Genomic DNA, 19829 nt, shown 5'->3' with positions numbered 1-19829 from the left:
TCATTCAAACAAGACGCGCTGGCTCGGGAGCTACAACTACAACAAAATGAAAATATTTTACCGTGATTAAATTGTAATACACGTTTCTAAATGATGCCGACGTAACAACATACTGATACCGGTTAGTAAAAACCATGAATTAATGCTTTGACAAGTCTGCAAACAGGCGGCAGGCGAAAAACCTTTTAGAATGCTTGTTTTCTGAATGGAGCTTGGCTAAGCTAACGTTATATATGTTCCGACCGTCCACACTCACAACAACGGCCTATACAGACATAAATAAACCAGCGACTGTATTCTCCATGACACAGACAGTCTGTGGTTTGTACTTGTTTAACTTTCGTCTAGTTTCTGAACAGATCGTATCTGTCCCCGGCTGTTTGAAGAGCAAGCATGGGAAACAAAAGATAGCATTTACCTGTTTGCATCGTTTGCATCCAGCTAGCCTCGTTGATACGTTTTGTCTTTTTCACGAGCTTGCTGTGATACAAATCGGGTTGGTCCGGTCCAAGGTCTTTAAGTATCAATTTATCTCCCAAACTTCTCCTTTGGAAAGGATTGGAGAGTAGCTCTTGCACGGAATTGGGTGCGGACTGAGGTCCGGCGACTCCACCTGCACACCATTCTAAATACTGCGTCACCTTGGTCACTCACGAGTCTAAAAAAACAACTCACGTCACGTAAGCAACGTGGGCGCCAACGTGAGCGCCCTCGTGACCAAAATATTTGACGGCGCTGATTGGCTGAAATTATGTTTCGGCGGCACAGTTTACTATTGAGACTTTTGCAACGTGCTGGTTGCTGCTGTTTGTCTCGGGGGCTCCGCCCGGTAATGATAAACTAATGCCATGGGCAAGGCCAGGCAGGAAACATGTGACTTATCAGTAACTTTAGACATCGTAACACAATTTTAAACGAGATTTTATTGTAGATTATACATTTTACGTATAATTGTATGATATTTACCTTGTTCATTAAAAATAAAAATATAAAATATATATATTTTTTTAAATATATATTGTTTTTATATATTTTTTTTTATTTAATATTTTTTTTAATATATATTTTTTAATGTGGGAAGAGGTGGGGCGGCGCCCCTAGCGCCCCTATGGGCCGGCCGCAACTGTTGGTTTCTAAGGCTACATTGTTACTCACAGAATGATATTTATGTTCTCTTGTATTCTTTCGCAATGCATTTGATATAGGTGTCATCCAAAAGTAATAAAGTAATCAGGTTACATTACTTTTATAGTTTGGTAACTATTAATTGTAAATGATTACATTTTAAAGTAACCCTTCCAACCCTGATTATATTCAGTGCTTTTTTGGCTCTTGGATGATTCTAGGGGTCTTGTTCGTGACTGAGGGGACAAAGGAGAGTGAGATGGGCTGGAGAATCGGAGCAGCGGGAGTGGTATTGCAGTCTTAAGATGTGACGAAGAGAGAGCTGAGCAAGAAGGCAAAGCTTTTTTGTCATTAAATCAACCGCACATAGGGTAAAGCTCATCTGTGGATATGTTGCTGAAATGTTTGTATTCATGCTGTGTTTTGTGGCCAGGCAGGTCTTGGGGCTGGCACTGCTTCCACCATGGCCTACATGTAACTCTCGGATAAATAGTTGAAGATGGATTGGATTTAAGATTGTTTATAAGATTATTTCTTATAATCTGTTATTGCCTTTCACCATCCATCCTCTAACTGAGGATAACATGACAGGCTCAAAATGACAAGACGTAAGCCTCTTAAAAAGATACATAGAGGAATAGTAAATGTAAAGGCCTAACACGTAAATAAAAACGTAGGAAACAAAGGTCGATATTTTGACCATTAATAGTTCCTCATACACAAATGAGTGTGATACAGACCAATAGATGCATTTATTGAAATCTCAGTTTTTCAATGTTGATTATGCTTCACATGCAAAAAACAGCTTTGTTTGTACTTGCATGTTTGCAGTTGTCCATCATTCTAATAGCTGGGTTTGTTAACTAACTGCCTATGTAAGTGTGTGTTTGTCTTGAGAAATTAACATGCATTCAATTAAAGGACATTACGGACAATTCATTAGGAAAAAACTACTGCTGGCAAAAAAACGAACTAATCCATTCTACCCCTTTCTGCTTTATTTAGTTATTGATTTACTGTTTATTGAAAAAGCTGTGTATACATAGTTAATTTGCCCATTCTGTCTTATTTTGCTTTGTACTTCATATTATTCACTTTAATCTTCCCATTTGCTTTCTGCTTTATTTAACATTACTTTATTCATTTCCTAATTTCAGTTAATGGTTTTGCGTTCATTTGTTATCCCCTAATTAATTATGAAATAGTCACAATTGCAATTTATGTTAAGCAGTTAGCAAGGCAAAAAGTCTTACATTTAATTTGTCTTGTCGGTTTTTTCTACTCGTTTGTTTTCCCACCTTTGTGATTGTTTGCCCCGCCTGGTTCAGTTCTATTTCGTAAAGGCTTCGCCCTCTAAGGCTATCGCTATTGGGTAATCCCTCTGTGCACCCGCGCAGCACTGAAACACTTGTAGTCCACGCCCACCCGCAAGGTGGGTCCCACCCTTGGGCTCCTTCCGGTATAAATAGGAAGGAGGCCCGACAATCTGCTCCCTCTTTTCTTCAGCACCCCGTTACTGAAGCACAAGAGACACTTCAATTTAAACATGAGTAACAATTGTGTGACTGGCTCTGGGTTCATAATGAGTTATGACCAGCACAGATAAAAGCAGTATGCAAATCCTGCCTGGGGTCGGAGCACGCGTACGCGGCTCTAAACCAGCAGGTAGCATGCACACACTGCGCTCGTCTCCCCTCGGGCGACAGGAAGCGGAGAGAAAACGCTCTTGCTGCTGCGGCCGAGGAGGACGATTGACCCGTCCATGCTTACGAGCCCGCGGACGGGGGCCTCGTGTCCCTGGCATCCTAGGGGAACTGCCGGAGATCATACGCAAGGCGGCCGCCTGCAGAGATCTCACCGTTCCCCTAGCTCAGGAGAGGTGTGCTCCGGACGACATGACCGGAGTTTTTTCGCGGATGCAGACGGTCAGGAGTGACCCGATCTGGCCACGCTTCCCGGCCATCAGGAGGTTTTAGGAGCGGGCGGCGGCGAACCCGAGGACCCTGAAGGCTCCGGTGGCCACATTTGTTCCCCTCACCAAGGAGGAGGGGTTCACAGATGCTGGTTTCCCAGCCGCCCCTTCTCTGGAGCCGAGCCTGACGGCGTTTTTTGGGGTAAGACAGGCCAACATAATCGCCGGACGGCGCCCTATGAGCGCCCCCAGAGACCAGTATGTCGCCCGCCAGGCCGACCGGGTGCACCAGTGTGCCTTTCAGGACGGCCGCGGAACAGGCGGACGACATTCTCCAGCATGTCAGCTGGCTCCAGCCTGCTGAGTGCCCACAGCGGCACCAACGCCCGCAGCAGCCGCGGCGTCCACACCGGCAGCAGAGACCGCGAGCGGAGAGTTGCCCACAGCAACCAGGCTCGCCCTTTGGCGGCTGCAGGGGCTCCGTCCCACGTGACGTCTCCGCTCCCCCACCACCCCAGAGACAGGGTCTCCCGGCGGCAAGTCAAAGGGGAGTGATGCTCCCCCGCTTCTGGTCTGCTCCACGAGAGCCTCCGAGGAAGCAGAGCCGGTTCTGACGTTCTGGGGGTTGTGAGTAAAATAAAGTGTGTTCATTTTCAATCTTTTTGTACTGAGTCATCAGTAACAAGTGTTTCTCACATATCCCCCACTCTGCGTAAACCAACTGCCTATAACCTATCGGTTAGTAGCCAGCAGGGCTCGCTGCAGAAGCCTGCCGGTTTTAACCTATCGGTTAATAAACTGCAGAGCTCCCGGTATTCCTCTGTCCGAGAAACGCCTCCTACACACGGTCATAATAAACCCATGAGCGCCGTTATAACGCCTCATGTGGACAGCACTGCACTCACCACTACTGATCCCCTGAGCGTGTACACGCCTCATGATGAGAGACGGAGTGAAACGCAGCGTGTGGAGGCTCCCTCGCAGCCCTTTCGCCTCACGGGTAGCGGCGGCGAGGACAATGGCGTGGCTCGTCACCATGACGACCATTACAGCACAGGAATGTGTTCATCAGGACGACTGGTTCACTTCCACCTGAAGGATGCATATACTTCCATGTACTCATCATCCTGAAACACAGGAAATTCCTGCGTTTCTCATTTCAGGGAATATCAGACCAGACAATCGTCTGCCGTTCGGATATTCCCTGGCTCCTCGCTTTTTTGTGTATAGAAGGCTGGAGCCACTACACAGAGGAGGGATGAGAGTGTGGTTTCCTCTGGACGACCTGCTATTGCTGGCTCGCTCCAGGGAGGAAGTCGCTTACGTTACATCTCGTATCGCATCTGTCAAAGCCTGGTGTGACGAAGGTAACTTCGTCACAATGGACTGACGGCTTCGGGCCGGGTAATCTGGCACATGTGGGTTTGCACAGGACAAATGTCACTCAGCACTTTAGTGAACAGTTTTGCACTTTATTAGCGGAATTTGCACAGTACAGTTAAACATTGCCTATTTGCACATTGTATACTATTGTTACGACCCACCCTCTACTTAATGGTAGAGACTCGTTGGGGAGACCCGCAACATAGAAAACACAGCAAACACGCAGCATTTAACGGTGTTCATTTATTGAGACATCCGTACTTACATGGCCAATCGGCAAATGAACAATACGCTGGAGGACAGGAAACAAACAAAAGGACAAAGGGGGCCTACCACACCCACACCGGGTTGTATCAAGACGTTCTGCCTCTGTCTCCTTACTTGGTCGGGCCGCTCACTTGTCAGCCTCACACCTGGGTTTCATAATAACTTGGAAGAAGAGCTGTCCTCTTCCCTCTCAGACAATCATTTATCTGGGAGTGGAATAAAACTCAGCCAGCATGGGAGCGCGGCTCTCGCGGCAGCGAGTGGAGAAACTGACAGATCTCCTCGGGCGTGTCACAACCCACACAGCCCTCTCTGTGACGCAGCTGCTCTGCATTGGCGTCAGCTGGTCACGTGATCGCCCTGGATCTCTTCCAACAGGGGGACACTCCAGAGGTGGTTCATTCGCTGCAGAAGCCTGCTGTTTTTATCCTATTGGCTTATATACTGCAGAGCTCGCGGCATTCCTCTGTCCCAGTTATGCCTCCTACACACGGTCTCCTTACTTGGTCGGGCCGCTCACTTGTCAACCTCACAAGTGGTGTCAGAAGTGGGATCTACCAAGTAAGGAGTTGGAAATGCCGAGAGGGGAAAAAACCGACCAAATGGAGGTGCCCGATGACGGGGTGGCTAGGCATGGAGTTGACCAGGGGGCCACGGCTGGTGAACCAAGGGACAGGTTTGAGGAACTGTCTGAGATGAAAACACTCATGCAGTCTCAGACGCAGCAGGAGACGAACTGGCAAAGGCTTCAAGCCCAGGTATCTGAGATGAGAGCGGGGCCACCAACAGAGCAAGGCAGTGATGAGGAGCGGCCCAGAAGAAGAGGGGACTTTGGTGATAATCTGGAGCAGACGTCTTCATCCAGGCGAAGGTCACCAAGACGTCAGAGAGAACAACCGCTTCACCGCGAGACAAAGTTGTGGCCACTGGGGCCAGATGACGACATTGAACAGTTCCTCACCACCTTCGAACGCATGGCCCGGGTCTGTCGTTGGGACCAAGAAGAGTGGGCTGTACGATTGGTTCCCCTGCTAACTGGTAAAGCATGCAGTGCGTACGTGCTAATGGACATTAGAGACTCTGAGGACTACGAGCAAGCAGCAATCCTGGCCAAATACGAGATCACCGCTGACACCTATAGACGGAGGTTTCGTGCCCTCGACATCCAACAGGACGAGACCCCACGTGAGCTGTACGTCCGACTGAAGGACCTCTTCTGCAAGTGGGTTAGGTTTGAGACGTCCAGCATCAAAAACATTTGTGAGATACTCATCCTTGAACAGTTCCTCCACATGGTAAACCCAGAGATGGAAGTTTGGATCCGGGAACAAGATCCTAAGTCTGCGGAGGAAGCGTCCCGCCTCGCTGAAGTATTTCATTCAGCAAGGAAAGAAAGCAAAAGCTTTGCGAACTGCCAGAACCGATACCCGTCGGGCAAAAGTAATGCTTTTGGGGGTGAAAAGGGTAGTGGTTACACCTATGGTAGCAATAGCAGCGGCAAGCAAACCACGCCAAGTCGAATGACCTATGCTAAGAGGTAAGTTCAGCCAGAAGTAAGGTGCTACCATTGTAATGAGTTTGGCCACACACAACCCACATGCCCAGTGGCTAGGCAGAGTAAGCCCTCTCTTCTTTGCACTGTTCCCAGACCCACCAGATAACCAGTAGTTAGCCAGGAAAAAGCACGTATAGTTCCGGTACTCATCAATGGTCAGCGTGAGGAAGCACTGGTGGATAGTGGCAGTTTCCAGACAGTTGTGAAGTCAAGTCTTGTTGGCAAGGATCAGTGGGCCCCTGATAAAGCTACCATCAGTTGCATCCACGGAGATGAAAAGCCTTACCCCACCGCCGAGGTCTTTTTGACTGTCGGGGGGCAGACTTTCCTTCTTCCTGTGGCACTAGCAACCAAGCTGCCTTATTCAGTCATGTTAGGCCTGGATGTTCCAACGTTGCTAGATCTTGTGCAAGAACAGCCATCACCAAGTGCCCTATCAGTTCCTCCACCAGTCATTCCCTTAGATCCCCAGAGTGTAGAAGTGCCCGGGAAGCCCGATCCCTTCGATGGGGAGTTCAAGGTAAACTCAGACACCCAGATTAGGATGTGTAATGTCGCCACAAGGGCGCAGACGGCAAAGGCGACCCTTGGTGAGCTACCATTTTATAATTCTGAGCTAAAGGCAGGTACAAACAAGCAGCGCCTGTCCAAAGCGCAGAAACGCAGGGACACATTTTTGGCTGCCCCTAAGGAAAGCATTGAGCTCCCTGTACCTAGTCACCCGCTAGACATTCAGATTCCCCCCGATGTAGGTGAGCTGCAGAGGAAGGACCCTTCCCTTACCCAGTGGTTTGAGAAAGTGTCAGAGGTTGATGGTGTAAAAACAGTAGATGCAGGATTTAAGGAGGATGCTACTTTCCTCATTAAACAGGGTATTATGTACCGTCGTCAGGGTGAGATTGAAGCATTAGCTTTACCCCAGTTACTCAGAAACACGGTTATGAAACTCGGCCACTCAGTTCCTTGGGCAGGGCACATGGCATTTAATAAAACACTGCGTAGAGTGGGTCGTCGTTTTGCCTGGCCAGGCCTGTACACCCAGCTGTCCCAGTTTTGCCAGGCCTGTGAGACCTGCCAGATTACATCCAGGCAAAGGGTAGCTAAAGCCCCGTTACAGCCCTTGCCCCTCATTGAAACCCCGTTTGAAAGAATAGGTATAGATGTAGTTGGGCCTTTAGAGAGAAGTGCATCGGGTAACCGCTACATACTGGTAATTTGTGACTATGCTACCCGCTACCCCGAAGTGTTTCCCTTGAGATCTGTTAAAGCCAGGTATGTGGCGAATTGCCTACTACAGTTGTTCTCTAGGGTAGGCATAGCCAGAGAGATACTTACTGACTGCGGCACAAACTTCCTCTCCAAGTTACTGAAGCAGGTGTATCAGCTGCTAGGAGTAAAGGGCATTAAGACCACCCCTTATCATCCCCAAACAGACGGGCTTGTCGAGCGATACAACCAGACCTTGAAGAGCATGCTGCGCAAGTTTGTTTCAGAGACAGGTTCCGACTGGGACTAGTGGTTGCCATACCTCCTCTTCGCCTACCGGGAGGTGCCACAATCCTCAACCGGGTTCTCACCTTTTGAACTGTTGTATGGACGTGAGGTGAGAGGTCCCCTGGATCTGCTTAAAGACCACTGGGAGAATCCGAAGCCTGCTGGTGAAAACATTGTATCCTACGTGGTCAAGATGAGGGAGCGGTTGGAGAAAATGGCAGCCCTGGCCAAGGGGAACCTGATGAATGCCCAAAAGACTCAGAAAACCTGGTATGACCAGAAGGCCAGAGAAAGAGTGTTTCAACCTGGTCAGAAGGTGCTGTTGCTGTTACCTTCCAGTGAGAGCAAGCTGCTGGCTAGATGGCAGGGCTCATATGAGGTCACCAGACAGGTCGGAACAGTCAACTATGAAATCCATATGCCGGACAGAACCAAGAAGCACCAGACGTTTCATATCAACCTGTTAAAAGGATTCCAAGGTCCACCAGACACCGTGTCGCAACACTTTTTCATACAGCCAGTGGAGGTGGAGGAGCAGTTTTCCCCCACGGACCTACCTGAACCAGGTCTATTGGATGTAACACATCTCCCATCGGTCCAACAAGAGGAAATCAACGAGCTTGGATCCAGAGCTTTTGACAGAGCAGCCTGGTTTCACCAATCTGGTCCAGCACAACATCTACCTCAAGGAGACTGCTCCCAGCCGAAAGAAAAGCTACCGTATCCCTGAGCAGTTGGTGCTGGCCCTGAAGAAGGAGATAACGCTGATGTTAGAGCTGGAGATCATCAAAGTGTCAACCAGTGAGTGGTGCAGTCCAGTGGTGCTTGTACCAAAGAAAGATGGCTCCTTACGATTTTGCATTGACTTCAGATATCTTAACAGCATCTCAAAGTTTGACCCATACCCCATGCCAAGAATCGACGAGTTGTTAGAGAGGGTGGGACGAGCAAAGTTCATCACCACATTGGACCTCCCCAAGGGGTACTGGCGGGTGGCACTGGCACCTGAGGCCAAGCTGCTGACGGCCTTTACTAACCCGTTAGAACTGTTCCAGTTCCGGGTAATGCCCTTTGGACTGCATGGTGCCCCTGCGACCTTCCAGAGGCTCATGGACCAAGTACTGCGGGAGTTTGGACTGTGGACTGTGACAGAGCTTTCAAGGACCTGAAGCAAGCCATTACCACTGAGTGAGTCCTTCACTCACCAGACTTTAATCAGCTATTCACCGTTCAGACAGATGCCTCAGGGGTAGGCCTTGGAGCGGTATTGCTGCAGGAAGTGGATGGGGAGCTGAAACCGGTGGTTTTCCTCAGTCGGAAGCTGTTGGACAGGGAGACAAGGTACTCGACCATTGAAAAGGAGTGCCTGGCGATGAAGTGGGCCATCGACTCCCTGAGGTACTACCTTCTCGGACGGCAGTTCATACTGGAGACAGACCATCGTGCACTTCAATGGCTTCACAAGATGAAGGACGCAAACATGCGTATCGCAGGGTGGTACCTTGGCTTGCAGCCGTATAACTTTACGGTCAGGTACTGGCCGGGGAAGCCGGGGTAGCTGACTGGTTGTCCCGAAGCCAAAACGGTTAAGACACTGTGCTTCCTGGGGAGAGGGGGAAGGAAATGTGACGAAAGTAACTTCGTCCCGCTAATAAAGTGCTGAGTGACATTTGTCCTGTGCAAACCCACATGTGCCAGATTACCCGGCCTGAAGCCGTCAGCTTCAGGCCGGGTAATCTGGCACATGTGGGTTTGCACAGGACAAATGTCACTCAGCACTTTATTAGCGGGATTTGCACAGTACAGTTAAACATTGCCTATTTGCACATTTTATACTATTTATTGATGTAGTGTGTATTAAATGATTCAACCATATTAAATTGTGATGTCGTCTGGCAGACGCTGGTCAGGCTCTCGGCTCCACCTGGAAAGAAAGGGGAGTTATAGCGAGAGCGCCAAAGTGTTGGTTTGTGTAGATTGACAGCGGTTGAGATGATGTGCAAAGGATATGTTTAGCGTGTAAAAGTCATGATATAAGGTGCATTAATGGTACAAGTTACTCCTATAACAGTCAACATCATAACACTCACCTCCGCCTGCTCTCCCGTCTCCGGTCCCAAGGTCCGTCATCGTAAAGGGTCCCCGGGGAAACAGCGGATCATTTTTATTGTTCCGGATGGGGTTAAAGGAAGCAGGTTGGCGGCAGGGGTGATTTGTTATCATGTACATTTGGCTTGTTAGTTTATAACGGTTTTTCTTTGCATACAGTAATTAAATATAATGTAAGTAAAGGATGTTTGTCATTCTCCACTAAATGTTTATTGTGAATAACTACGGTCCTTATCTGAGCTGACCATCTCTGCATGCCACCCCTTTTGGATGGTACGGTCCAATGGGTGGGGCTATAAAGGGTGGCATGTTGGGCTCATTTGGGGGAGAATAGTGTGGGAGACAGTCATTGGGGGATATTGATGTGGTCAACCATGTACAAAAGATGAATAAATACCCACACCGGGTTGTATCAAGACGTTCTGCCTCTGTCTCCTTACTTGGTCGGGCCGCTCACTTGTCAGCCTCACACCTGGGTTTCATAATAACTTGGAAGAAGAGCTGTCCTCTTCCCTCTCAGACAATCATTTATCTGGGAGTGGAATTAAACTCAGCCAGCATGGGAGCGCGGCTGTGTATAGAAGGCTGGAGCCACTACACAGAGGAGGGATGAGAGTGTGGTTTCCTCTGGACGACCTGCTATTGCTGGCTCGCTCCAGGGAGGAAGTCGCTTACGTTACATCTCGTATCGCATCTGTCAAAGCCTGGTGTGACGAAGGTAACTTCGTCACAATGGACTGACGGCTTCGGGCCGGGTAATCTGGCACATGTGGGTTTGCACAGGACAAATGTCACTCAGCACTTTAGTGAACAGTTTTGCACTTTATTAGCGGAATTTGCACAGTACAGTTAAACATTGCCTATTTGCACATTGTATACTATTGTTACGACCCACCCTCTACTTAATGGTAGAGACTCGTTGGGGAGACCCGCAACATAGAAAACACAGCAAACACGCAGCATTTAACGGTGTTCATTTATTGAGACATCCGTACTTACATGGCCAATCGGCAAATGAACAATACGCTGGAGGACAGGAAACAAACAAAAGGACAAAGGGGGCCTACCACACCCACACCGGGTTGTATCAAGATGTTCTGCCTCTGTCTCCTTACTTGGTCGGGCCGCTCACTTGTCAGCCTCACACCTGGGTTTCATAATAACTTGGAAGAAGAGCTGTCCTCTTCCCTCTCAGACAATCATTTATCTGGGAGTGGAATAAAACTCAGCCAGCATGGGAGCGCGGCTCTCGCGGCAGCGAGTGGAGAAACTGACAGATCTCCTCGGGCGTGTCACAACCCACACAGCCCTCTCTGTGACGCAGCTGCTCTGCATTGGCGTCAGCTGGTCACGTGATCGCCCTGGGTCTCTTCCAACAGGGGGACACTCCAGAGGTGGTTCATTCGCTGCAGAAGCCTGCTGTTTTTATCCTATTGGCTTATATACTGCAGAGCTCGCGGCATTCCTCTGTCCCAGTTATGCCTCCTACACACGGTCATAATAAACCCACAAGCACCATTATAACGCCTCATGTGAACAGCACTGCACACACCACTGATCCCCTGGGCGTGTACACGCCTCACGATGAGAGACTGAGTGAAATACAGCGTGTGGAGACTCCCTCGCAGCCCTTTTGCCTCACGGGCAGCGAGGGCGATGGCGTGGCTTGTCACCATGACGACCATTGCGGCACATCACAGAGAAGCCTCTCCCCCCAACAGTTCCATGGGATACAAGAAACACTCCTGTCATCCCAGCAACAGTGTATTGCGCTCCATTCAGCGCTGCAGGAACTCCTGTTGAAAAAGGCATTTTTTCAAAAGGGAGGAAAATCAGGGGTTTTTACTCCCGCTATTTTCTAAATCCCGGAAAAGAACGGGGGAGTGAGACCTATCCTTGATATGTCAGTATTCCACATGCTGACGATCAAACAGGTGCTGGAATGTGTTCACCAGGACGACTGGTTCACTTCCATAAACCTGAAGCACGGGCGTGTCACATTACGCAGCGTGCCAGCCCTTTCCGTGATACAGCTGCTCAGCATGACGTCAGCTGGTCACGTGGTGATCCCCCCCGCACATCGACCCCGAGCTGTTCTCTCGTACCTGCAGCTTCTGTCTGCAAAACGGCTGTCACACTGGCTGTGTGAAGCTGTGTCACAGGCATATGTCTCCTCTGGGGTGGAGCCCCCGGAGAACATCAATGCGCACTCCACCAGAGGAATGTCCTCCTCCACGGCTTTGCACGGAGGAATGTCAGTGGAAGACATTTGCACTGCTGCATCTTGGTCTTTCCCCTGTTCATTTATTCAATTGTATTTGAGGGATGTCTCCCATTCCTCTCTGACGCACTCTGTACTGAGTGTCCTGTCAGAGTGAGTGATGTCAGGGATCCAGCTGTGTGCCTCTCTCCTGCCTCTCGGCAGACGGAGAGCGGCCCTTTTTCCCTCTTATTGTCACTGGGCAAAGTGTGACCTTCGTCTCTACTTTTTCACAGCGGCAGGTATGTATTGTTCCCAGCCTTCGTCCCCTCATGGAGAATATTCATATTGTGCTATATTCCAGGGACGGTGATGCGCCATTACGCATGGCGCAATAGGCATGGGTTGTTATCTGAGCAGGTGTGTCTGTGGTTCTAGTACCGGGCGCAGGGCCCTATCCAGGATTTCCTAAATACCGAGGTCCAAACATGCTAGGGGGGTTCGGGGGTATACCCCCCGAGATTTTGGGGATTTTTATGATCTAGTTAGGTGCTTTTTAAGTCCTGTGGGGGGTCACAAATTGGATAATATATTGATTGCAGCATACATTATTTTTGAAAGTGTAATACATAAGAATCAGTTGATTGTTACTATTAATGATCTGGACATGCAGAAGAGACTAAAATGATCACAAAACATTGTCAACATTCACTTTCCATGTCTCTCTCCTTTCCATAACCTGCACCCTCTCTTCTATCTTAATTACTCTCTCTGTCCTCTACTCTTTCTCTTTGTTCAATCTCTCCGTCGTTGTTCACTTTTTGCTCCTCCTTACTTGTCGCTCCTGACAGTGAATTCAAATCAATTCAGAAATGTTGTTCAATTCACTTGTTTGTTTGCATTATATTTTTATTTAAATCTGTTTTGTTTGATTCTCAAGAGAACAAAGATGTAAGCAAATTGTGTTTTATACAATTGTATGTTATTATGACATCATAACTGCAATAGATGTATGTTAAAAATGATGCCTATTGTGTATATTGTAAATGAAGACTATTGTTATAGATAAATAGGCAGGCGTATGTTATGGACGACGAACACAGGTGCATTTTATTGATGGCATTGTGAATGCACAGAGATACCGTGACGAGATCCTGAGGCCCATTGTTGTGCCATTCATCCACGACCATCACCTCATGTTGCAGCATGATAATGCACGGCCCCATGTTGCAAGGATCTGTACACAATTCCTGGAGGCTGAAAACATCCCAGTTCTTGCATGGCCAGCATACTCACCGGACAGGTCACCCATTGAGCATGTTTGGGATGCTCTTGATCGGCGTATACGACAGCGTGTTCCAGTTCCTGCCAATATCCAGCAACTTCGCACAGCCATTGAAGAGGAGTGGACCAACATTCCACAGGCCACAATCAACAACCTGATCAACTCTATGCGAAGGAGATGTGTTGCACTGCGTGAGGCAAATGGTGGTCACACCAGATACTGACTGGTTTTCGGACCCCCCCAGACCCCCCCCAATAAAGCAAAACTGCACGTTTCAGAGTGGCCTTTTATTGTGGCCAGCCTAAAGGCCCTGACACACCAGGCCGATTTCGGCTGTTTTCGTAAGTCGGGAGACGAAGCGTGTCCTGTCGCCCAAACTCAATTTGGTGTGTCCCGCACCGTCGACCGTGACACGCCTTATTTGGACTGCCTGTCCCGATGCATGGCCGATTCAACATGTTGAATCGGCCATGCATCGGGTCTGGCAGTCGGACCAAACAATCACTCTGATTGGCTGTTCAGCTAGCGAATCAGTGCATGAGAAGCGAAACGGAAGTGAGGGACGTAAACAAACGATTTAAGAAGGCACACACGGACTGATATTCATTTTCATCTCATCATGGGGATCTGGAATGACGCAAACGAAGACCTGCTCATCACATTGATCCAGGAGAGGCCAGCTCTGTACGACATCACAGAGAAAAGGTACTCGAACCGAGTAGTGAAAACCGGACTCTGGCGAGAGATTGAAACGCAACTTGGTTTCTCCGGTAAGATTATATTTTTCATCAATTGAGCTCTTTAGCAGATATTGTTGGCTTTTTATTGTTTGCCAGCGTCAGTGACGTTAACGTGAAATGTAATTTGTTATTTCAACCTTGTGTTTTGTTGTTATCTTGTTGCTAGCTGTTGCTGTGCAGTTTGGCACTGCATATATATATGAATTGGACATGCTAACTAGCCACAATGCTTACATCGTTTATTTGTGTGCTTCAGAGAAAGAGCTGAGGAAGAACTGGGATTCTCTGCGAACCCAGTACACCCGGTACAGGAGACTTGCCCCTTCGGGTAGTTGTGGAGCACCAAAGACGGGCAGACAGCAGTGGATCATAACCAGGCTGCAGTTTGCACACGCTATTTGTTGTTGTTTATATCACGCAGTCTGTTCTTCTTCTCTGTCTTCCGGTTGTTGCCTATTTTTAATGACGAATACACACTACCGCCGCCTGCTGGTAAGGAGAGTTATTGCCACTCACGCACTGAAGTCTTTGCGGTGTGTTCCCGTGCGACACATGGCCAAGACGCAGGAGAACACCGCGACGCAACAGCCGACGTCGGCGTCGGCGAGTCCTCTGGTGACTGCTTGGTGTGTCAGGGCCTTTAGGCACACCTGTGCAATAATCATGCTGTCTAATCAGCATCTTGATATGCCACACCTGTGAGGTGGGATGGATTATCTCGGCAAAGGAGAAGTGCTCACTATCACAGATTGTTTCAGATTTGTGAACAATATTTGAGAGAAATGGTTATTTTGTGTATAGAGAAACATTTTTAGATCTTTGAGTTCATCTCATGAAAAATGGGAGCAAAAACAAAAGTGTTGCATTTATATGTTTGTTCAGTGTAGATAGATGGGGTAAGCCTACATTATTTTTTGTACCTGCAGTTCCTCCCTGATTTCCATCACTTTCTCTTTTTCTCTCTGCCTGTCCTGTCTCTTTTCATTATATCTGAGTCAATGTAAAAAGAAAACAATACAATGTTATATCTTCAATGTTTTACTCAAATTGAAATGAAAGAAAAGCATTACAACGTTTGTTAAAATGTAATCCTTCTGACATTGGATGAATGTAATTAACTTTAGCTCTCTAGCTAGTTTATTCACGCAATTTAAACCAAAGTATAGCCTATAGCTGCAATATAAGTTAGTGTGCATGTTGTCGTACGTCCACTGACTAACGTAGATTATTCACACAGGATCTGCTGCTCATATGATGTCCTGATGAACAGAAACACAAGCAGCCCACTGGACTCAGATCTCTAGATACCTCATCACTCCTCCGCTGATCCGATACAAGGTGGTTTGTTGATACATGTCGTCTTCTTCTGTTTGCTTTAATCGAGGCTACGTAGTTATGCAGCGCCCCCATTGTCAGTAAATGGAAGTACTACAAAGAACCCCCGTTTAGTGCAGTTATTTCACAAGTTGTGTTATATACACAGCTTGGAAAATATTACCGAGGTCCGGACCTCGGTGACCTCAATGGTGGATACGGCCATGACCAGGCGGACCCAGTGGGGCGCAGACTACATCATGCTTCGCCCTTAACCCAATAGCGATAGCCTTAGAGGGCGAAGCCTATACGAAATAGAACTGTAACTCCAGCTTCTATGAGTATTGGCGTAGCCCTCTAAGTTCTGGGCCCCACTGGCTCCACGAATAGCTGAAGAAAAGTTATTTTGTATGGGAGCAGATTGTCGGGCCTCCTTCCTATTTACACCGGAAGGGAGCCCGAGGTTGGGTCCCACCTTGCGGGCGGGCGTGGACTACAAGTGTTTCAGTGCTGCGCGGGTGCGCAGGGGGATTACCCAATAGCGAATGCCTTAGAGGGCTTCGCCAATACTCATAGAAGCTAGAGTTACAGTAGGTAACTGCCACGCCCTGATTTCCCCCCTTTAAAAAAAAAAAAGAAGACATGTAAGGGAACAGTATCCATTTGTTTTTAATGACAACTGTCCTGTGTCTGCGTCCCAAAATAAATGAGAATAAGCAGATATCCCTTTGCTTCTGTTACCACCAACTCTGTGAGGAATTTTCTTTTCTATAACTCCATGTGACTATTAGCACTGATCTTTGTGAATTTTACAATGTTTACCACAATCCTCTTTGTATAGATTGGAGCCAATACTTTGTAGACATATAACATTCTTTAAGTTAACAATGTCACCGTTTGCCTCTCTCCTTACCTGCTGGCCCCCAGTACTTTTCCACTACCCTGCCTCCACCTCACCCCACCAGACAGCCCCTCCCACCTCATCAGTTAACCTGGGCTTCCAGCTGCATCTCATCTGCAATCAAGCCAGTACTTGAGCCTCGTATGCTCACACACTCACTACCAAATTGTTCTCCGCCACTCAAGAAAGACTCGAGCACTTTGTTTCTGGACTGATTTCTTATTGCCGACCCTGCCTGCCTCTGCCCTCCCTTTCTCATCCGATAAAACCCAGTAAACCCACAGACTTCTGTCCCTCACCTCAAGATCGGCTTCTCCTTAGTTCCTGTTCACATGTGGTTGCTTGGTGTTCTCCATCTGACAAGGTCGACCTACCTACTGGTGATGGTGAGATGAAGCCTCATGAAGCTTTGAAGCTTTCCAGCCAATTGGGCGCATCTCATGAGGCTTCATTTGAACACAAACCCCCCTGTTTGCCAAACTGTGTAAAACAGGCAGATATGATATCTCAACAGTGTGAACTTTCTTATACTGAGTTCCCAATGAGTAAAGCCTTAGAATAACTCTAAACAATAAACATGAAATCATATTTTCATGCAATCAATTTGTATCAATATTGTATATAATCCTCTTCAATGATTGTGATTGAAAAGCCTATGGAAGCTGGTAAACATTGCAAAGAGGGATTTTTATTCCTAAATAATATTCGTAAACTTAACCATGTTATAGCCTCAGAAAGGCTAAACAACATCAAAGAATAAATGTATTAACTACATTATTACATTTAGGATTTAGCACTAGACAAAGTACAAATATCAGCAAGTGATAGAAATAAACAAACATAAGTGAGGGTCTGAGCTCTCTTAATTCCATCGTGGCACCGGGGGACGGGTACAGTAGAGGTAATATGAGTTGGGCCCTGAACAATCTGCCTCTCTGAGACTGTTGTGAGCTTGGATAATACAATACACAGAAACTCAATCTTTGCAACTACAGTATATGTCTATTGTACGGAGCCCTGGAGGGTTCATAGAGAGAAAAATAAATGAAACGAGGCCACGCTTTATTAATTTGTGCGCACAATATACTTTCTCGTTCGCACGAGATGGTAAAACACATCGAACTGCCCGATTAGTACGCCATATTATTAGTTTTATGAATAATATGTCTGTGTGTGGGCATTTGTTGTGTGTCGTTCGTTCCGGTGCACTCCGGCAGGACTATAGCACTACATCGAGATTAAGATCAAACACATTTCTTTCACTTGGGAATACACATATAAATATGGAGAACCAGATTTGTGTAAATTACTGTCCGTGGTAATTTGAAAACAAATGCCGGTGGTGTCGGACACACAAACAGACACAAACACACCGGACACACACACACAGAGCTGAGCTGAGCTGAGCTGAGCTGAGCTGAGCGCACGCATGCACGCACACACACACACGCACACACACACACACCATGCGCCCTGGTGACCGGACATCTCCTTCATACAACGAGTAATAGGGGGAATACTCTGGTAGTTCCATGTGTGTGTGTGGTTAAACGTAGCAGCCTCAATCTCTATTCAGCGGTTCTAATGAAGGGACACACAGTGAAGTAAACAGTAAAAGGAACAGCTCTTTGCAGCTGGTGCTGCTCTTCTCAGATTCTGCTGAGTTACACGTTACTGCCTCCAGTGCCCTGTACGACGAAGCCAGTTCAACAGACCCTGGATATGTTTGAGTTACCCGGCTTAACTAACCCTAACAAATGCGATCTCGCCAAGCGGTCCTACGAAGCTGGTTATCAACTCAGTAAATCAACAAGGGTTTCCAGCGACGTGCAGTCAGGGGAGGCAGAGCCTCTCCTGTCATACTCCAATGTAACGGAAAAACGAAATAGTAATAATAATAAAATGTCTCCACTGATCTGTGTTGTAAATGTGATTTATGTATGATTCCAATCGCTTTTTATAGTTAAAATCAGCAAATTGGCCGAGCTCCGCTACAACTACGGGTAGCGATGAGAAGTGAGGCAGGGACGAGCTATGCCTCTCGTAAGCCCACAGTAACTGGCTGGAGCGCGGGCACTAATGTAGCGCGGGCACTTATTTCGTGAGCGCGCTCAAGCCAGTTACTGTGGGGTAAGGTGAGGCACAGATGAGCTCTGCCTCACCTCAGAATGCGTCACCCCACAGAAACTGGCTGGAAAGTGTCGGAGTTTTGAGGTTTTTACAACCCAACTCGGCTCCGCGTGTCGTTTTGGCGAGTCCTGCTTAAAATCATAACAGGAAGGAAATCAGAGAACACCAGGATACCAGTTTAAACAATAATCTGTTTTAATTATAAAAGGTAATAATGCAATGCAATATAATACATTACAATACAATATAATACAATACAATACAATTATACTGTAATGTAAGGAGTAGGCCCACTCCTGCCCTGGTTCGCGTGCTGCGTAGATCCTTCGGTCCTGGCAGCCCGAGAAGAGAGAGCGAACGCCAGGACTCAACAGGAGATATACAAGAATAAGAAGGAGGGGTTAGGTCAGCTGGTGATCTTTTCAGGTCATCTCATTGGGAGATGCAAAAGATGCTGTGTCACAGTGAATCAGCGCGGGCCAGCAGAGAACAAAACAGGCTCACTTTGCAACAAAACACATCTTATCATGTAGCTCAGGGGTGCCCAACCAGTCAATCGCGATCGACCGGGAGATTCCCAGTCGATCGCGAGATGTGTCTAAAAATAGAACAACAATATTCAGTTTTATCGTTAATGTCCTATAACATAATCTTCCTGTGCCAGAATAATGCACTTGAACGCATCAAAGCTTTGTGATTGGCCGGCGTGACCCCATGTGTCAGGGCGTGGCTTGTGGGCACTCAGTGGGCTGACGTGACGTGGCAGTGGGCAACGTTCGCTGACGTTGTCCGTGTCAACAGGAGTGACAGTCCGCACACACACAAGACCGCAATGGCAGAAGCAAAAAAGCACCAAATATATCATTTTCACTCGGAGTGGGAGGATGATTATTTTTGTATCTATTCCAATTCAAAGTCCATCTGTCCCATCTGCAATGCGAGCGTGGCTTTATCGAAGAATGGTAATTTAGGAGCGGCATTTCAAAACAGTGCACAAACGCTACGAGACGGAATTCCCTCCTAATTCTGCCTTACGCTCCCAAAAGGGGAGGGGCCTGAAAGGACAGCTAAATGCACAGCAGTCCATTTTCACCAGGCCCAACAACAAGAGCAAGGCTGCTACCATAGCATCTTAACGTGTCAGTCACGTTCTTGCGAAACACATGAAGTCTTTCAAAGACGGCGGAGTTGTGAAATAAGCATTCCTGGAGGCTGCTGACGCACTTTTGGGGGACAGTAAAAATAACAGTAGAATTTCAAAAGGTTTTTGATATAATAAAAACTCAAGTTAGATATCGTTATTAATCAGCTGTAAGTTTTAGTTTGTTTGAACTTATTAATTATAATTATTGTACAAAATGGTATAAGAATGCAAACATTAAGATCTGTTCTGTTTTAATTGATTATAGTCTAT

The sequence above is a fragment of the Gymnodraco acuticeps genome, unplaced genomic scaffold, assembly GCF_902827175.1.
Source record: "Gymnodraco acuticeps unplaced genomic scaffold, fGymAcu1.1, whole genome shotgun sequence".
Taxonomy (NCBI): Eukaryota; Metazoa; Chordata; class Actinopteri; order Perciformes; family Bathydraconidae; genus Gymnodraco; species Gymnodraco acuticeps.
The sequence above is the reverse complement of the archived record's forward strand: the minus strand, read 5'-3'. Positions refer to the sequence as shown.